General features: G+C 47.5%; 1 protein-coding gene across 1 annotated transcript in view; it reads right to left on the bottom strand.

Moving 5' to 3' along the window:
* Positions 1 to 14,177, bottom strand: part of CILP (cartilage intermediate layer protein) — a 32,779-nt gene extending 18,602 nt beyond the window's left edge. The window contains exons 1-2 of the mRNA XM_060005762.1: positions 14,057 to 14,177; positions 1,049 to 1,675 (exon numbers count right to left, since the gene is read on the bottom strand). The gene's annotated coding sequence lies outside the window, so the exon portion shown is untranslated. The remainder of the gene's footprint in view (positions 1 to 1,048; positions 1,676 to 14,056) is intronic.
* Positions 14,178 to 15,971: the final 1,794 nt, after the last annotated feature.

Genomic DNA, 15,971 nt, shown 5'->3' with positions numbered 1-15,971 from the left:
GTCAGAAAAAGTCATGCAGCTTCCACTTGGATGCTTGCTCTGGGGAAAGCCAGCTAACTACCAAGAGACCACCAAATCAGAGAGGCCTGGTGTAGGTGTTCTGGTGGGTAGTCCCAGCTGAGCCCAGCCTTCCAGCCCTCACATCACCAGTCATGTGAGTGTAGCTGTCTTGTACCCTCTAGGACAGACCAGCTCATTTACCAGATGGATGCCACTGAGTGGCCTCAATCAAAGTCATAAAAGGCAGAATGGCCCAGTCAAGCCCTACCTGAAATCCTGACCTACAGAATTCAGGGGATATGATAAAATGATTATCATTTAAGCCACTAAAACTTGGGGTAGTTTGTTACACAGCAACAGTAACTGGAACAGATGCCATTCCCATGTATTATCTTCCAGAAGCTCCAGACTCCCTTCTAGCACATCTCAAATCTCCAATGGAAAAAGCATGTCTCTCCCCCCATTGTTCCAGCAGAAGTCCTGGGAAAGGCTCTCATTGGCCTATTCCTGACCCAGTTCCTGTAACCATGTGGGTGGAAAGCTCTGATTAGCCCACTTCCAGAGGTAGGGGTAGATCATCCCACTGGAATCACATGGACTGATTTTTCTCAAAGGAAAATTGTGGTGCTGTCACCAGAAGTAGGAAGAACGGATGCTAGGAAGTAAAAAGTGACACGTACGCACCTAAAACACAACCACAAACACAAGCACCCCTTTCCTAGTAGGAGTCAACCCGAAATGTCTAACTACTCACCTTGATACCAGTAGTTGAATCCTGATATCAAGAGACCACTTTAACAGCTGTCAACCTCAGCATTTGCACTCCCTTTGTTCTGCTGCAAACCTACCCATGTATGACTTCCCCTCACCCTGTAACCACATCAACACATCCCAGAAGAGTTGAGCAAAGCTGAGCAACTATAATAACAACTCCAGCTTGGAAAATGGAAGAAAAACAAAGAAACCTTCAGAACTATGTAAGCCACATGGGTTGCTGCACGCACCGCCACCTGACAGTCAGCACCTGGTCTTGTAAGGGTGTGCTTACCCCGCACAGGTTGTAGGTGGGAGCAGATTCCCTGAGAATGGGCCATGGTCTGGCGGATCCCCCAAGACATGTCAGGTAGAGCCCTCCACCTTGCGTAGTGTGCTCACCGTGGTCATCACAGAATGCTCTTCAAGCTTAAAAAAAAAAAAGGTCACCTCACTGTCCCTGTGGTGACTCACCATGGTCACAGCCTTGAGTTTACATCTTAGTGTCCCCACGGTGCCCTGCTGTTTCTCAGGGACACCCACACTCATGATTTTGTACAGGATTACTGGGTGCACACTTACCAGGGAGTCATCGCAAGAGTGTTCACACTCCCCTCCTGGACTAGTCACACTCAGTGGGATGTGTTTGCCCTGGTGGTTCATCAGGCTCGCCCCGAAGCATCTACCAGACTCTGCTGCTTGCTTCCCATGACCCGGGGCCTCTTTTCATGACTCCCCTGAGAGGCCCCAGGTGGCTCTGGCTGTAGTACGGCTTCAGCTCTGACCACGATGCTGGCAGCCCAGAAGAGCCTGCAGTCGTGATGGGGGTGGCCTCAGTCAGGGGTGAGGTGAGGCGGATGCCAGGTAGTTGTCCTCTCTGGCTGTGCATCCCTGGGACCCGTGGACGTTTAATGGGCTAGAGCTGTGGAAAGTTGAGCGTAAGGATCTCTTTCCAAGCAGGATCTTTCACCCACACAAAGCCTGGGCCATAAAGATTTGGGACTCCAGATGGCCCGGATGAGCAGGCAGGGAAGGGGAAATGGAGGTTAGAAGGGCCTTGGTGAGCAGGCTTAGCCAGACAGGGTGGGACAGAGGAAGAGAAACAGACATGGGCCTGCACAGACCATTCTTAGTGGGTTGGCTTTTTGTTCCCAGAAGCAAAGCAGTGTTCAGGGTGGCCGAATTGGGGTGTTTTTCCCCCCAGGAAAACAAGAGCTTTGAGGACAGAATGTTGGCCAGTGACAGGGAAGGCAAAGAAAGGGAAGAAGAAGTTTGAATCCCACTTCCCATTTTTAAAAATTGGAGCACGATTGTCATTCTGTAGAAGTCACCCTTTTGAGTGGCAAGTTCTATGATTTTTGACAAATGCAAACAATCTTATAACCACCATCACCATCAAGATACAAAATATTTCCATCACCTCAGAAGCTCCCTTTGTAGTCAGCCCTCTCCCCCATCCCTAGCTGCTGACCACCACTGATCTGTTCTCTTTCCCTGTCATTTTGCCTTTTCAAGAATGTCCTGCAAGTGGAATCCTTTGGTATGAGCGTTGGTTTTTTTTAAATATTTATTTATTTGGCTGCATCAGGTCTTGGTTGTGGCATGCAGGACCTTCACTGTGGTGCACCGGCTTCTCTCTAGTTGTGGTGCATGGGCTCTGTTGCAGTGCACAGGCTTAGTTGCCCCGCGGCATGTGGGACCTTAGTTCCCCGATCAGGGATCGAACCCGCATCCCCTGCATTGGAAGGCGGATTCTTAACCCTTGGACCACCAGGGAAGTCCCTGGTAAGAGCCTTTTAAGTCTGCCTTCTTTCACTTAGTATAATCATCCATGCTGTTGCACGTGTCAATAGTTCATTCCTTTTTACTGCTGAGTAATATTCTATTGTATGGATGTGCCACAGTTTCTTTTTCCGTTCACCAGTTGAAGGACATTTGGGTTGTCTCCAGTTTCTAGCAACTACCTTTTCACTATGGATATTTATGTACAGGTTTTTGTGTAAACAGGTTTTTCATTTCTTTTGGGTAAATATCTAGGAGTGCGATTGTTAGGTTATATGTGAAGTGTATGTTTAACTTTATAAGAAACTTTCAAACTGTTTCCCAGAGTGATTTTTCCATTTACTTTCCAACCAGCAACATGAGAGTTCCAGCTGCTCAGCATTTTTATTAATACTTGATACTGTTAAAGTTTCATGTTTGACCGTTTTTAAGCCTTTCCCATGGTTGTGTAGTGTCTTGTTTTAATTTGCATTTCCCTGGTAACCAATGATGTTGAGCAGCTTTTCATACATTTTTTAAAAAATAAATTTATTTATTTTATTTTTGGCTGTGTTGGGTCTTCATTGCTGCGTGTGGGCTTTTCTCCGGTTGCAGTGAGCAGGGGCTACTCTTCATTGTGGTGCGTGGCTTCTCATTGTGGTAGGTTCTCTAGAGCCCGGGCTCTAGGTGCGCAGGCTTCAGTAGTTGTGGCACGTGGGCTCAGTAGTTGTGGCTCATGGGCTCTAGAGCACAGGCTCAGTAGTTGTCGCACACGGGCTTAGTTGCTCCATGGCATGTGGGATCTTCCCAGACCAAGGCTCAAACCCGTGCCCCCTGCAATGGCAGGAGGATTCTTAACCACTGTGCCACCAGGGAAGCCCCCAGCTTTTCATACTCTTATTTGCCATTTCTATGTCTTCTTTGATGAAGTGCCTGTTCAAATATTTTACCCATTTGTAATTAGGTTATTTGTTTTCTCATTACTGAAATCTGAGTGTACTTTATATATTCTAGATACAAGTCCTTTATCAGATATGGGGTTTTTTTGCTTTTTACTTTTTGGCCACAAGGCATGTGGAATCTTAGTTCCCCAACCAGGGATCAAACCTAGGCCCCGTGCAGTGGAAGCACAGAATCTTAACCACTGGGGGCTTCCCTGGTGGCACAGTGGTTGGGAGTCTGCCTGCCGATGCAGGGGACGCGGGTTCGTGCCCCGGTCCGGGAGGATCCCGCGTGCCGCGGAGCGGCTGGGCCCGTGAGCCATGGCCGCTGGGCCTGCACGTCTGGAGCCTGTGCTCTGCAACGCGAGAGGCCACGGCAGTGAGAGGCCCGCGTACCACAAAAAAAAATAAATAAATTAAAAAAAAAAAAAAAAGAATCTTAACCACTGGACCACCAGGGAAGTCCCTATCAGATATGTTTTGAAAATACTTTTTCCCAGTCTGTAGCTTGTTTTTCCATTTTCTTAACAGTGTCTTTTGAAGAGCAGAAGCTCTTAATTTTGATGAAATCCAATCTATCAATTTTTTATTTTATAAATTTGTGCTTTTGGTGTTGGCTCTAAGAAATTTTTACCTAACCCACAGTCACAAAGGTTTTCTCTAGGAGTTTTAGGTTTTACCTTTAGGTCTATGATTCATTTTTAACTAGTTTTTGCACATGGTGTAAAGTCTGTGAATCAAGGTTCCTTTTTTGCATGTGGATGTCCAACTGTTTCTGCACTATTTGTTGAAAGGAACGTTTCTCCACTGACCACCCCCCCCTTTTTCTTTAACACTGTGGCTCTTCAAAGCATTGATGCCAGCACCCTAGAGCCTTCTCCATGCACAAAAGTCAGTAGCACAGCAGGAACAAATGCCTCTCTTGCCTGATCCCAAAACAGGACTGCTTATGCCCAAATAAGACACAGACTTTTCAGTGGAACAGCTCTTTTAGCTTTTACTTACAGCCCTTCTGCTCTCCCTAGGACTCAGACACAGGTCTACTGAGAACTGCCCCAGGAGACTGCTAAGACTGTCAAGCACGTTGCTGGATCCAGAACTGCCCCTACTCTCCGATGACTCTCAGATCTCCCTAGAGGCCCCTTGAACAGAGAGGTTCTGAATCCTCTACACCCAACTAATCAGCTCCCATCAAACAGCGGGAGAATGCCCTGAATAGGCAGCAGCTACCTTTACCTTTCTGGCTGCTTTTATCTGTCATTTTCATTTGAGCCTGCTCATAACCAGTGAAAGAGAAAGCACACTGTGCAAGGTGTACCAGACTTCTGCCAAGGCCTGGCTCTTGGGGACGCTTAGGAACTTGAGTCAGGCTTGAACCCAGGCCAGGCCTCCTAATTTCCTGCCCTCTGATCTTTCCATTTCCTCACAGTGGCCTCATACAGGATGGAGGAGAGAGTTGGCTGCTCTCTGGCACGCCAGGGAGATGAGGGGGCTCCTTAGCTGGTTATGCACTTTAGGGAACGAGAATGGTGACTCACTCAGGCCATTCTGAAAAAAAATGAAGGCTTGTTGAAAAGACAGCTGAAGTCAAGAGCTGGGCTGAGGCAGGCCCCTCTCTCAGCCCCTCAGGCTGCCTGGTGTTTCTCCTGTGGGGTATGTGCTTCTCTCTATATGGTAGCTCTGCCTGCCTCTTGCTCCTCATGGGTCCACCTCCTGCACTTGCTTAGTTCAGATTCCACCAGGAGCCATTCTGATTGGCTCAGCTAGTTGCCATCTCCATCCCTATTGGGTGGAACGATTCCCAAGAAGCCCACTTCACCAGTCACCTGCCAGTGGGTGGATGGACTGGGTTTAGGTCAGATGCTCAGCCTAAGCCAATCAGTGGCCCCTGTCAGTCAAATACCAGAGTAACAGTGCTTCCCTAAGTAGGGAGCAGTGGGTCTGCAGTTACAGCTAGATGGGGATCTGGGGTGTGGTGGCAGCATTAGGGTTACATGCACAATATGGGAGTTTATCCTCCTACCCAAAACAGGCAGACACATGCCCTGAGCCCTATAGCCCACACCACTCCCCACCTCTGAGCTGCCCCAGCCCCATCATTTTCCACTTAGCCCCACCCTGAGTTGAAGAGCTCTTTGCTTCACCTGGAAATGCTGTCTTCTTTCAATTGACTGTGAGCTCCTGAAGGGCAAGGCCCGTGCCTTATCTCTGTGTCCCCAGCACCTGGCTCAGTGTCATAAATTCATAGATCCCGAGAGGGTAAGGGACTTACCCAAGGCCATTCACGCTGGGAGGGGCAGAGCCACGGTGGCGCAGGTCTGCTGCTCCACATCTAGGCCTCCAGTAGGCTCCCCGGCATCTCACTGAGCTGTGAAGCTAGGGGACTACAGTCCGAGTTCTGGGTCTGGTGAGGCTTCTGGCTCTGCCCTGAGACACTGAGACATCCTCCCTTGAGGATGCAGGCCCAGCCATGACTCCTGACACCTGGGCAGCTCTGAGTCAGTTCTAGGGGTGAACGGCCTGCCCTGCTTGAGGGAGCCTCCAGGGGATGCTCAGAGCAGACCCACAGGCAGCCTGACCCCAGGTTCCCGAATGTTCCACTTCCCCCTACGGGCCTCATGATCCTCAAGGCCTGGAGTGGGAGAGGGACGCGGACGGGCAGGCTGACACAGCTGCTCCAGCTTTATGAGGGATCTGAGCAGCTTCAGCTCTCCGCTTGGGGTCACCACCCTGGGACCTTCCTGTGGCCCAGGCAAGGCTCCCGCTCACCCTGAAGACGGAGGCAGCCTGGGATTCAGGGTGTGGGTGGTCGAGCTGATCCCGCCCCACCCCGTGGCCTCCACTGCAGGGAGCCTGCCTCCTTTTTCTGAACTTTCTGGCCCTGGTGCGAACCTTGCTGGCACCCGTGGGCTTTTAATATTTTCCGTTCCTGGCTGTTATATAATATTTCACCTCAAAAATGCATCCTCCCCGTCACCAAAGGGCACGCTGTTCCAGAGAGGACCCGGCTGGGTGAGTGGAAGTGACCCACCGCGTCCTGGGGCTTGGAGGAGGCCCAGTCCAGCGCTTTGGAGGAGGAGGTGGCAGAAATGTCTCCACATTTGTGGGGAGACAGGGCCAGCTCTTGAGTCAGCCCGAGGCCCAGGCTCCTGGGCCAGCCTGAGACCTCGTGGTCCCACTCGAAGCCCCCCTGGAAGCCCAGATCCACGGTCAGCAGGGGGGCCACCCGCCCCTCCCGTTTGGGACTCCAGTCCCATCCCTCCCACTTGCCCTCTGACCCCGGTCAAGTGGCTTCACTTCTCGGAGCCCAGTGTCCCTGCCTGTACGGTGGGGATGACGACAGTACCTGTCTTTCAGTGTCCTTGTGAGGCTCAAATGCCGCCCGTTTGGACCATCCGGGAGCTTTAAGGCCCACCCTGAGGCGCCCCTCCTCGGCGGTGCTGATTCAACCGGTGTGGGTGCGGCTGGGACATCGGTGGTTTTTAAAAGCGCTCAGGTGGGCTTCCCTCGTGGCGCAGTGGTTGAGAGTCCGCCCGCCGATGCAGAGGACACGGGTTCGTGCCCCGGTCCGGGAGGATCCCACATGCCGCGGAGCGGCTGGGCCCGTGAGCCATGGCCGCTAAGCCTGCGCGTCTGGAGCCTGCGCTCCGCAACGGGAGAGGCCACAGCAGTGAGAGGCCCGCGTACCGCGGGAAAAAAAAAAAAAGCGCTCAGGTGATTCTCACTCGCAGCTGAGAACCGCTGCTCTGAGGGGAAAGCTCCTCCCAAGGGGACTCTTGCCAGGCGCCGGCTGCTGCTTTGATGACCGAGGGCGCCACACGCCCATTTTCCTGAAAATATGACCCCAGGGATGCCTGAGAGCCACTGTCGGGGTGGAGGGAGAGCACTCTGAAAAGGCAGGTGAGGGGTCCTGCAGGTGCGCCATGACTTTCCGAGCCGGCCCTGCCCACAGACAGACGCCTCTGAGCCACGGGCCCGTCCCGGCCACAGGCCGGGGCCCGGCAAACTTGCCCCGGTGTCCCCGCTGCTGGGCAGCCAGGTCCTCCCTAGGGGGACCCAGCCTCCCCTCCCCAGACACAGGCCCCGAGCCCGGAGAGTGAGGCTAGGGGTGGAGGGCACCCTGCTCCCGTCACCTGTCACTGCGGAGAAGGGCCGCGGCCACAGGAGAATGAAGCGAGCAGAGAGCCAGGTGCCTGCTGGGAGAGGCGGGAGGACCCTTGGGGGCCTTGGCGGGGAGAGCCACCTGCTTTCCTCATCCTGAGGAGAGGAGATCTGCAGAAGGTCCCACAGCCCAGAGGAGGAAAACAGCTGGAGAGCCGGGCACCTGGGGAGGGGGTGGCGGAGTGGAGAACAGCTTGCTTCTCCCGGGGACGCCTTCACCCCCAGAGCCGGCCTTGGACACAGGCAGGAGGACAGCTTCTCTCCGGGGCAGCGCAGCCCCTGCCTGGGGGCTTCAGCCAGAGTCCAGTTTCCCCAGCGGAGACCGGAGCCCTCGGCCTCCCCGGACCCCAGGTTCTCAAAGGGGCAGCGACCAGGCGGGGGGTTAGAGAGCTAGAGCCCCCGTGGGCGACTTCGGCCATGGGAAGAAGAGGCTGGACACCCTGTTCTGGGGTTGACTCACAGCCGGGGTCCCAGGCTCCTGGCCAGAGGGAGGGAAGGAGAAGGAGGGAAGGAGAAGGAGGGAGGTACAGGAGCGTGGTGCGAGGGCCCAGCACAAAAGTCAGGAAGGAGGAGGGGACAGCTTAGTTACCAGACTGGGGCCACCAGAGGGGCCTCAGGGAGTGCTCTCCTGCCCAGGTTTGTTTTCCAGCTGAAGGCACATTAAGTGTGGGCACAAGGAGGCTCTAGGATGCTTGGGCTGGGCTGTGGCCTCTAGCGAAGCATCAACAGCCTCAGCAAGGCCATGGGGAACAGGGCACTACCGAGCTGGAAAAAACTTTAATCCCAAACAAGCCTGCCCCCAGCCCCTGGCATCTACGGTGGAAAATGCAGAGGCTTCGAAGCCAGAAAAACTGGTTTAAGCCCTGTCTCCACCACAAATTACCGGTATTCATTCATTCATCCCACAAATATTTTTAGTTTCTACTGTGTACCAGGCCCTGAAATAGGTGCTGAGGGTACACAAAAGAATGACGCACAGTTCTTAACTTTGAGGAACTTACCCCATAGATAGGGAGATGAACCCGTAAACATAGCCCCATAAAACTAGATCACTGCATGGGTCGTGTGGACCACCTGTCTTGGGATCCCTCTGGGGCATCCTCCCAAGAGTGACTCTCGGGGAAGTCTTCCTGGAGGAGGTGGTGTCAGAGCTGAGTATAAAAATGAATGGCCATTGGACTAAAAGGAAGAGGAAGGGCACTCTGGGCAGAGAAGATAGCATTAGTAAAACCCGTATGGTGTGCTGGGGACAATGAAGAGTCAGGAGATGCTGGAAGATGCAGCATGCGGCAGTGTCTCTATCAAGGTTCTTAGTTGAGGGAATTCCCCTGGCGCTCCAGTGGTTAGGACTCCGCACTCCCACTACCAAGGGCCCAGGTTCAATCCCTGGTTGGGGAACTAAAAATCCCGCAAGCTGTGTGGTGTGGGAAAAAAAAAATTTTTTTTTAGTTGAGAGCAACAGAAACTCTCAACTAAGAATCTGACAGAAAAGAAATCCACTAAAGGGATGTTGGATCCCACACTCCTGAAAGCCTCAATTCAGAAACTCTCACCTAAGAATCTGACAGAAAACAAATCCACTAAAGGGATGTTGGATCCCACACTCCTGAAAGCCTCAATTCAGAAACTCAAAGCTAAGCTCCTCAAACCCACCCAGAGACAAAGCAAAGTTAGCTATGGAGGGGCCCCAAAGATCATTTTATCCAGAGTTCTTAATCTTGGGTCCATGGATGACTTTGGGGGAGCAAAAAGGCATAACATTTTGAATGTGTGTATGTGTACTTTTCTGGGGACAAGGTCCATTCTGGGGTTTCATCAGATTCTTAAAGTAATCCATGCTATAGGTCAGGTTCTCCCAGAAGCAAATTCTGAGATGAAGATTCAGTAAAGATGATTTAGTAAAGAAGTGTTCCCAGGAGAAACCAGTTAGGGAGAAGGGGAAGCACAGGATAATAGGAGAAGAGAAAGAAGCCAGGAAAGAGTGCAATTTTGTGTGAAAACCCATCCTGGCTGGCAATGAAGTAAGGAATACTCAGGCCAGAAAGAAACAAAAGCTAGAATTGAGAGGGCAGTGGATTCTAAGCAATGAAATCAGCTTCTACCCTGAAGACACTGTTTGAACTTAGTGACCCTGAGCCTCAGTGTTTCAGCCTCATGGAAATGGGACATTTAGAAGAAGTCCATGCTTAAAACAATCACTAGCTGGGGGGCCTGAGACTACTTCGATGACAAGAGGCTAATGGTGACTCTCCCCTTGGGGCTAGGCCTGGGACTGCTTTCCCTAAAGTAGGTACCTGAATAAGGTCAGGGGCTGTTAGGCAAAAGGAAGGGGGAATAGCCATTGAGTAGCCAAGCAGCAGGGCCTGCTTCACTGAGGGAAGAACTCAAGTGTATGAACTTGACCCAGAGGAAACATCTTAGTGCTTAGGGCAAGCAGGGCGAGTGGGAGGATGAAGAATTTGAACTCACTTCTGAGTCTGCATTCAGATTCAACACCTAATTTGGCCCACTGGACTCGTCTGAGTCCTACCAAGGGAAATAGTGTAAAGAAAAAAATGTAGGATTTCAAGGAGCAAACAAATCTGCTTTGGGAACTCATAAAGCAAAGAGAAGCATTTTCCCCTCCACAGGGCTCTTTGCCTCAACCAAAGCAGGAAAACGTAGGGCCACGGACATGCCCTACTGAATCAGGCTATTTGTGAGTCAATAGGAGCAATGGCCTGTGGACTCTCAGAAATACGTGGGTGGACCAGACGGTCTCCTCGCCTACCTCAGCAGGTAGATGCAAAGAATGGGTGAAATTTGGTGCTTATTGTTTCATTTTTAGTCATGTAGGTCCATTTGTATCCTAAGGCTATTGAGGCCTGGGGAGCCCAGGTTCTAACAAGAATGAAAAATATCTCTTGGACTTGGTAATTAGTAGATTCTTGGTAGTTTTAGAAAGAGAGGTTTCAGTGGGGTGATGAGGGATGAAGCCAGCTTACAAAGAGTGAGGAAGTGGACACATAGTTAATTACTCTTTGGAGAAACTTGGATGTGGAGAGGAGCAAAATGGTTACATGGTGGCCGGAAAGGGGAGGAGAGGATCCTTTTTAGAATGGAAGAGACTTGAGCAAGTTGTTAGGCTAAGGAGAAAGAGCGAAGAGAATGAGGTCTTATAGATATGGGGGCGAGTAAAGCTGATGGAGCAAGATCCCAGAATTAGTGGGGAGACTGGGATCCAGGAACTGGGAGAATTCGTAGAGATGGGCATCTTTCTCCAGCAGGGCTCAGCAAGCTAGCCAGTCTCAGGAGCACAGAAGGTGGGCTCCAGGCATGATACAAGGATGGGCTGAGCCCAAGAGGATAGGGATGCAAGGGAATCAGGGATACTGAGGAGGGAGGGATTCAAATGACCCTCCAGAGGTTCAGGCTGGGAAAGAAAGAAGAGTGATGAGAGGGGCTAAAAAGACTGGACCAGAGGTCTCCAGGAAGTTAAAGTCCAGGAGGAGATATAAGGGGATTAAGGTTGTCCACAAGTAGGAAGGTCAAAGGCTGTGTAAGGCAGTAGGATTTGACATTTAAGATTTCTGAGGAAGAGCATCTTACCCAAGTTATTTAACTTCTCCATGTCTCTCAGCCTCCCAATTTATAAAATGGGACTAAAATTCTCACTCATAAAAGTACTAAAAGCATTTTTTCTTTCTGGCAAAGCATATAATTGTGGGATCTGGGACATCCAGGCACTCAGTGTTTGTGCAAGGATGAATGAACATCTGTCACTTCCCCTCTATGGACCCCACTTTCCTAATTCTCACTGATTGTTTGCTTGATCTATCAGTTACTGAGAGAGGTGTGTTAACATCTCCCACTGCATTGTGAATTTGTTTTTATTTTGCTTTCCTTGATTTTTCTTTTTGCTTTATTTTGAAGTTATGTTATTAAGTGCATATAAATGTAAGATTATTCCATCTTACTGATGAATTGGACTTTTTAATCATTATGAAGTGACCCTTTTGTCTCTCATAATGCTTTTTTTTGTCAAAGTCTATTTTGACTAAAATTAATATAGATATGTCAATCTTCCTTTGCTTAGTATTTGGCAGATTTTTTTTCATCCTTTTTACTCTCAATCTTTCTGTATTATGTTTTAGATACGCCTCTATGAACAGCTGATAGGTGGATTCATTTGCTTTGTCTAGTTTGGCAATCTTTTTCTACTAACTGAAGCATTTAGTCCATGTACATTTATTGAAATACTGATACATACACACACATACATTTATATATATGTTTATGTGTGTACGTATATGTACTTTACCTTATTAATTTGTATTTTTCCTGCCTTTTCTCGATTTCTTTTTCTATTCTTTCTTGTTTTCTTGATTAGTTTTTCTTATTCCATTTTTCTCCTTTACTAGTTTGCAAATTATACCTTTTTTTTTTTTTTTTTTTTTTTGCTACTCTTAGGGGTTATACTGGAAACTTTAATATGCTTATTTTGCCTGTCTGAAGTTAACCAGTATCTTCTATTTTTTCTTAAATAAAGCAAGGACGTTAGAACTAATTCTAATCACCCCTCTTTTAGCTTATATATTACTTTCATGTATTTGAATTTTATCTTTTTTTAAGCTTACAAGACATTGTTAGTATTGTTTATACAATCTTTGTTTTTACTCATATAGATACCACTTTCTTTGCTCTGCAATCCTTCTTGTCTTTAATTCCTTCCATTTGGAATCACTTTCTTTCTGCCTGCTGGTGGCAAATATGTTTTTGTTCATCTCATCATGTCATTATTTTTTCTTATTCTTAAAATATCTTTTCACTAGTTTTAGAACTCTTGGTTGACAGTCATTTTTTCTCAGCACATTGAAAATATAATTCTACTATCTTCCAGCTATTAAGAAGTCAGCTGTTTTAGTCTAATTGTCACTACTTCGAAAATAATCTGACCTTAAGACTTTCTCTGTCTTTGGTAATCTGCTTCACTATGATATGACTACTTGTGGATTTCTTTTTATTTATTCTTTTGAGGATTTCAAGATTCTTGATTGCATGAATTGATGGATTTCTGGATGAGTCTCAGCCACTAACTATTCAAATATTACTTCTGTCCCATCATCTCTCTCCTCTCCTTCTGAAACCTCTGATTATATGTATTTTGGACCATCTCACTCTATCCTCCATGTCTTTTAACTATTCTTTCATATATCCATCTTTTTATTTTTCTGTGCTGTCTTTTAGAGAATTTCTTCAGGTCTTTATTCCACTTATAATTTTATTGTGTCTGATATATTCAATTGTATCTAATCTTCTATTAAATACAACCATTAAATTTGTAGATTTAGTTACAATATCTTAAATTTCTACAGGGACATTCTATTTCTTGTTCAAATATACTTGGTCCTTCTTCAGAGTATCTTGTTCCCTGTTCAAGTTTTTAAGTTTCTCTTCTACTCTTTCAGCATTTTAAACATAGTTATTTTATACTATTTGATAATTCCAATACCTTAAGTCAGCGTAGACTTGTTTCCATCATCTGTTGTTCCCTTGCGTGTTTCGTGATCTTCAATTAGGAGCTACTATTTCTTTGGAGATTTCTCTGTGGGAATTCTTGAGGCCTGGGGTGAAGGTGGGTTTTTCCAAGAGGGTTTGCGTTTGATTTGCCAGATGCTTATGGTGTTAACCAGACTGGGCCCAATTTAAGTTAAATGCTGGACTGAAATTTTTCAGACCACCTAAGTAGTGTGAATTTGGGCTTCAAATGACATAGGTATGGCTTATATTGTGAATTTGCAGGGGCTATTTTATTTTCTCCTGAGAAAAGGGAAATTAAGATGGGCATTTTTCTTTTCAGTCTGTTGGGATGTGGTGGTGCTTCTATCTGGTTCATTCATTCACTGAAGTCCCAATCTTATGTGAGGAAGGTCTTATCAGACTTCCAACCTTAGAGGAGGCTTGAGTTTCTTGCAGTAGTGTGCTGGAACTGGCTCCTACCAGCTCAGAAGAACCAATATTTAGGAATTTCGCAGTTCCTGGTACCATTGAGAGCTTGAAATTGGCTATGGTGAGAGTATTTACACTGTGGAAATCAGCAAACACTAAAAACAGGGTACTTTGTTTTGTTGGAGAGCCAGTTACTAATATAACACTGGTTTCTCTCATATCACCCCAGCCCATACGACCAAGTTCAAGTTTACTGAGTTAAAAAATAAAAATGATAAAGTTTCAGTTGTGCAAGATGAAAAATTTCTAGGAATCTGCTGTACAACATTGTGCTTATAGTTAACAATACTGTACTGTACAGTTAAAAATTTGTTGAGGGTAGATCTCACTATATATATATATATATATATATGGAGAGAGAGAGAGAGAGAGAGAAAGGGTGGGTGGGGGAGGGAGGGAGGGAGAGAGAGATCTCCACAATATAAACAAACAAATAAAATAGCTCAACTTACCTCTTTGGATTCTTGAGTTTTTTGGCCTGAGTATTCCTCACTTTCTTGCCAGCTCATCAGTGCATTAAAAAAAGTTGGGGTTTTTTTCTTTTATCCAGAATTGTTTGCAGAATGAAGCTTATTTACGGTACCTCGTCCACCTTTTTACGAGAAAATGAAGCGTTCTCAGTTTCTTAACCAGAAATTGAGATCGTTGTGCTAAATCAGTAGCTCTTAACACCTTGGAAACACAGGCTTTTCAAAATTTTGATAAAAATTAGAGCCTAGAGACCCTTTCCCCAGGAAAATACACACACAGAGGAAATGTGTTTTTGCTCCCCTGAAACCATGCATGGGCCCAAGATTAAGAATGCCCAATGACATGAATGCTCTCTGAGGGTCTTGCCAGAGCTAACTTTTGATGGCCCCGCCATGTTCTCAGCCTTGAGCAGAGTTTCTGCGAGTCTCCTCTTGGCTAAGTACGGGGAGTACAGACTTCTGGACTGGGGCTTCCAGGATCTCCAGGGCCTCTTGGGGAAGGAAAAACTGAGAGCTGTCGACCAAAACTCACACCAAGCTAAAGCACAGGCAATATTCCTTCAACCAGACCTCTCCACATTGACTCATTCAATGAGTACTTATTGGACCCTGTTCTAATCTACTGCTATGTAACAAATCATCCCCAAACTTAGTGACATAATAACAACAATCATTTACTTTTTCATCTCCCACCGTTCTAGGAGTAACTGGGCTCAGCTAGGGTTGCAGGGTCTCTCATGTGGTTGCAGTCAGATGGCAGCTGAGGCTGGAATCACCTCAAAGCCTCCCTCAGCACATGTCTGCCAGTTGATACTGGCTGTTGGCTAAGTTCTCAGTGGGGCTTTTAACTGAAACACCTACATGTGCCCTCTCTATGTGGCCTAGGCATACTCACAGCATGGCAGCTTGTTCTGAAACGGAGCATTCAAAAAGAAATCAGGCCAGGAGGAAACCATATTACCTTTTATAGCCTAGCCTAAGATGTCATACTGCATTGCTTCTGCCACATTCTGTTAACTAGATGCAAGTCATTAGACCAGCCCATATTTAAAGGGAGGTCAATTAGACTCTATCCCTTGCTGGGAAGGGTGTCAAAAAATTTGCAGACATGTTTTAAAATCACCACACACTCCTTCTGTGTGCCAAGCAGTAGACAAGGCACTTGTGATAGAGTGGTGAGTTATACAAACCCTCCCTTATGATCTAAACACTAATAAAATAATATTACAAATATGTACATAACTGTAAACTTTGACAGTGCTATGGAAGACGAGTACAAGGAGCCATGAGAAATTGTATTACACATTAGTAAGACCTGGACCAGGGACCCAAGGATGAATTCCCTGAAGAGGAGACATCTGGGTTGAGATCTGAAACATTAGTGGATGCGAACTTCATGAAGTGATTTGGAGAAGAGCCTTCCAGGCAGAGGAAACCATAGGCCATGGCCCTTCAACAGGAGGCAAGGTGACCAAGAGGCAGCCAGCGTGTCTGGAGGCAGATAGCAGGGGAGGAAGGTGTGAGACAAGGCTGCAGAGGTGGGCTGGGGCCAGACCCCTGGACTTTGTAGGCAGGTAAGAATATTTGTCTTTGGCCTAAAGCTGCAGGAAACTGTTGAAGGGTCACTCACTGGAGCATGATATGAACAGATTTGTAATCTAACAGTCACGTTGGCTCCCGCGTGGATGGCCCCTGCCAGATGCTGAGTCCGGTCTGGAAGGGTTGGGAAATTCTTTTTTTTTTTTTAATTAATTTATTCATTTTAATTTTTTTTTTTTTGGTTGCGTTGGGTCTTTGTTGCTGCACATGGGCTTTTCTCTAGTTGCAGCGAGCAGGGGCTACTCTTCATTGCAGTGCGTGGGCTTCTCATTGGGTGGCTTCTCTTGTTGTGGAGCAT

This window comes from Delphinus delphis, chromosome 2, assembly GCF_949987515.2.
Source record: "Delphinus delphis chromosome 2, mDelDel1.2, whole genome shotgun sequence".
NCBI classification, from domain to species: Eukaryota; Metazoa; Chordata; class Mammalia; order Artiodactyla; family Delphinidae; genus Delphinus; species Delphinus delphis.
The sequence above is the reverse complement of the archived record's forward strand: the minus strand, read 5'-3'. Positions and strand labels throughout refer to the sequence as shown.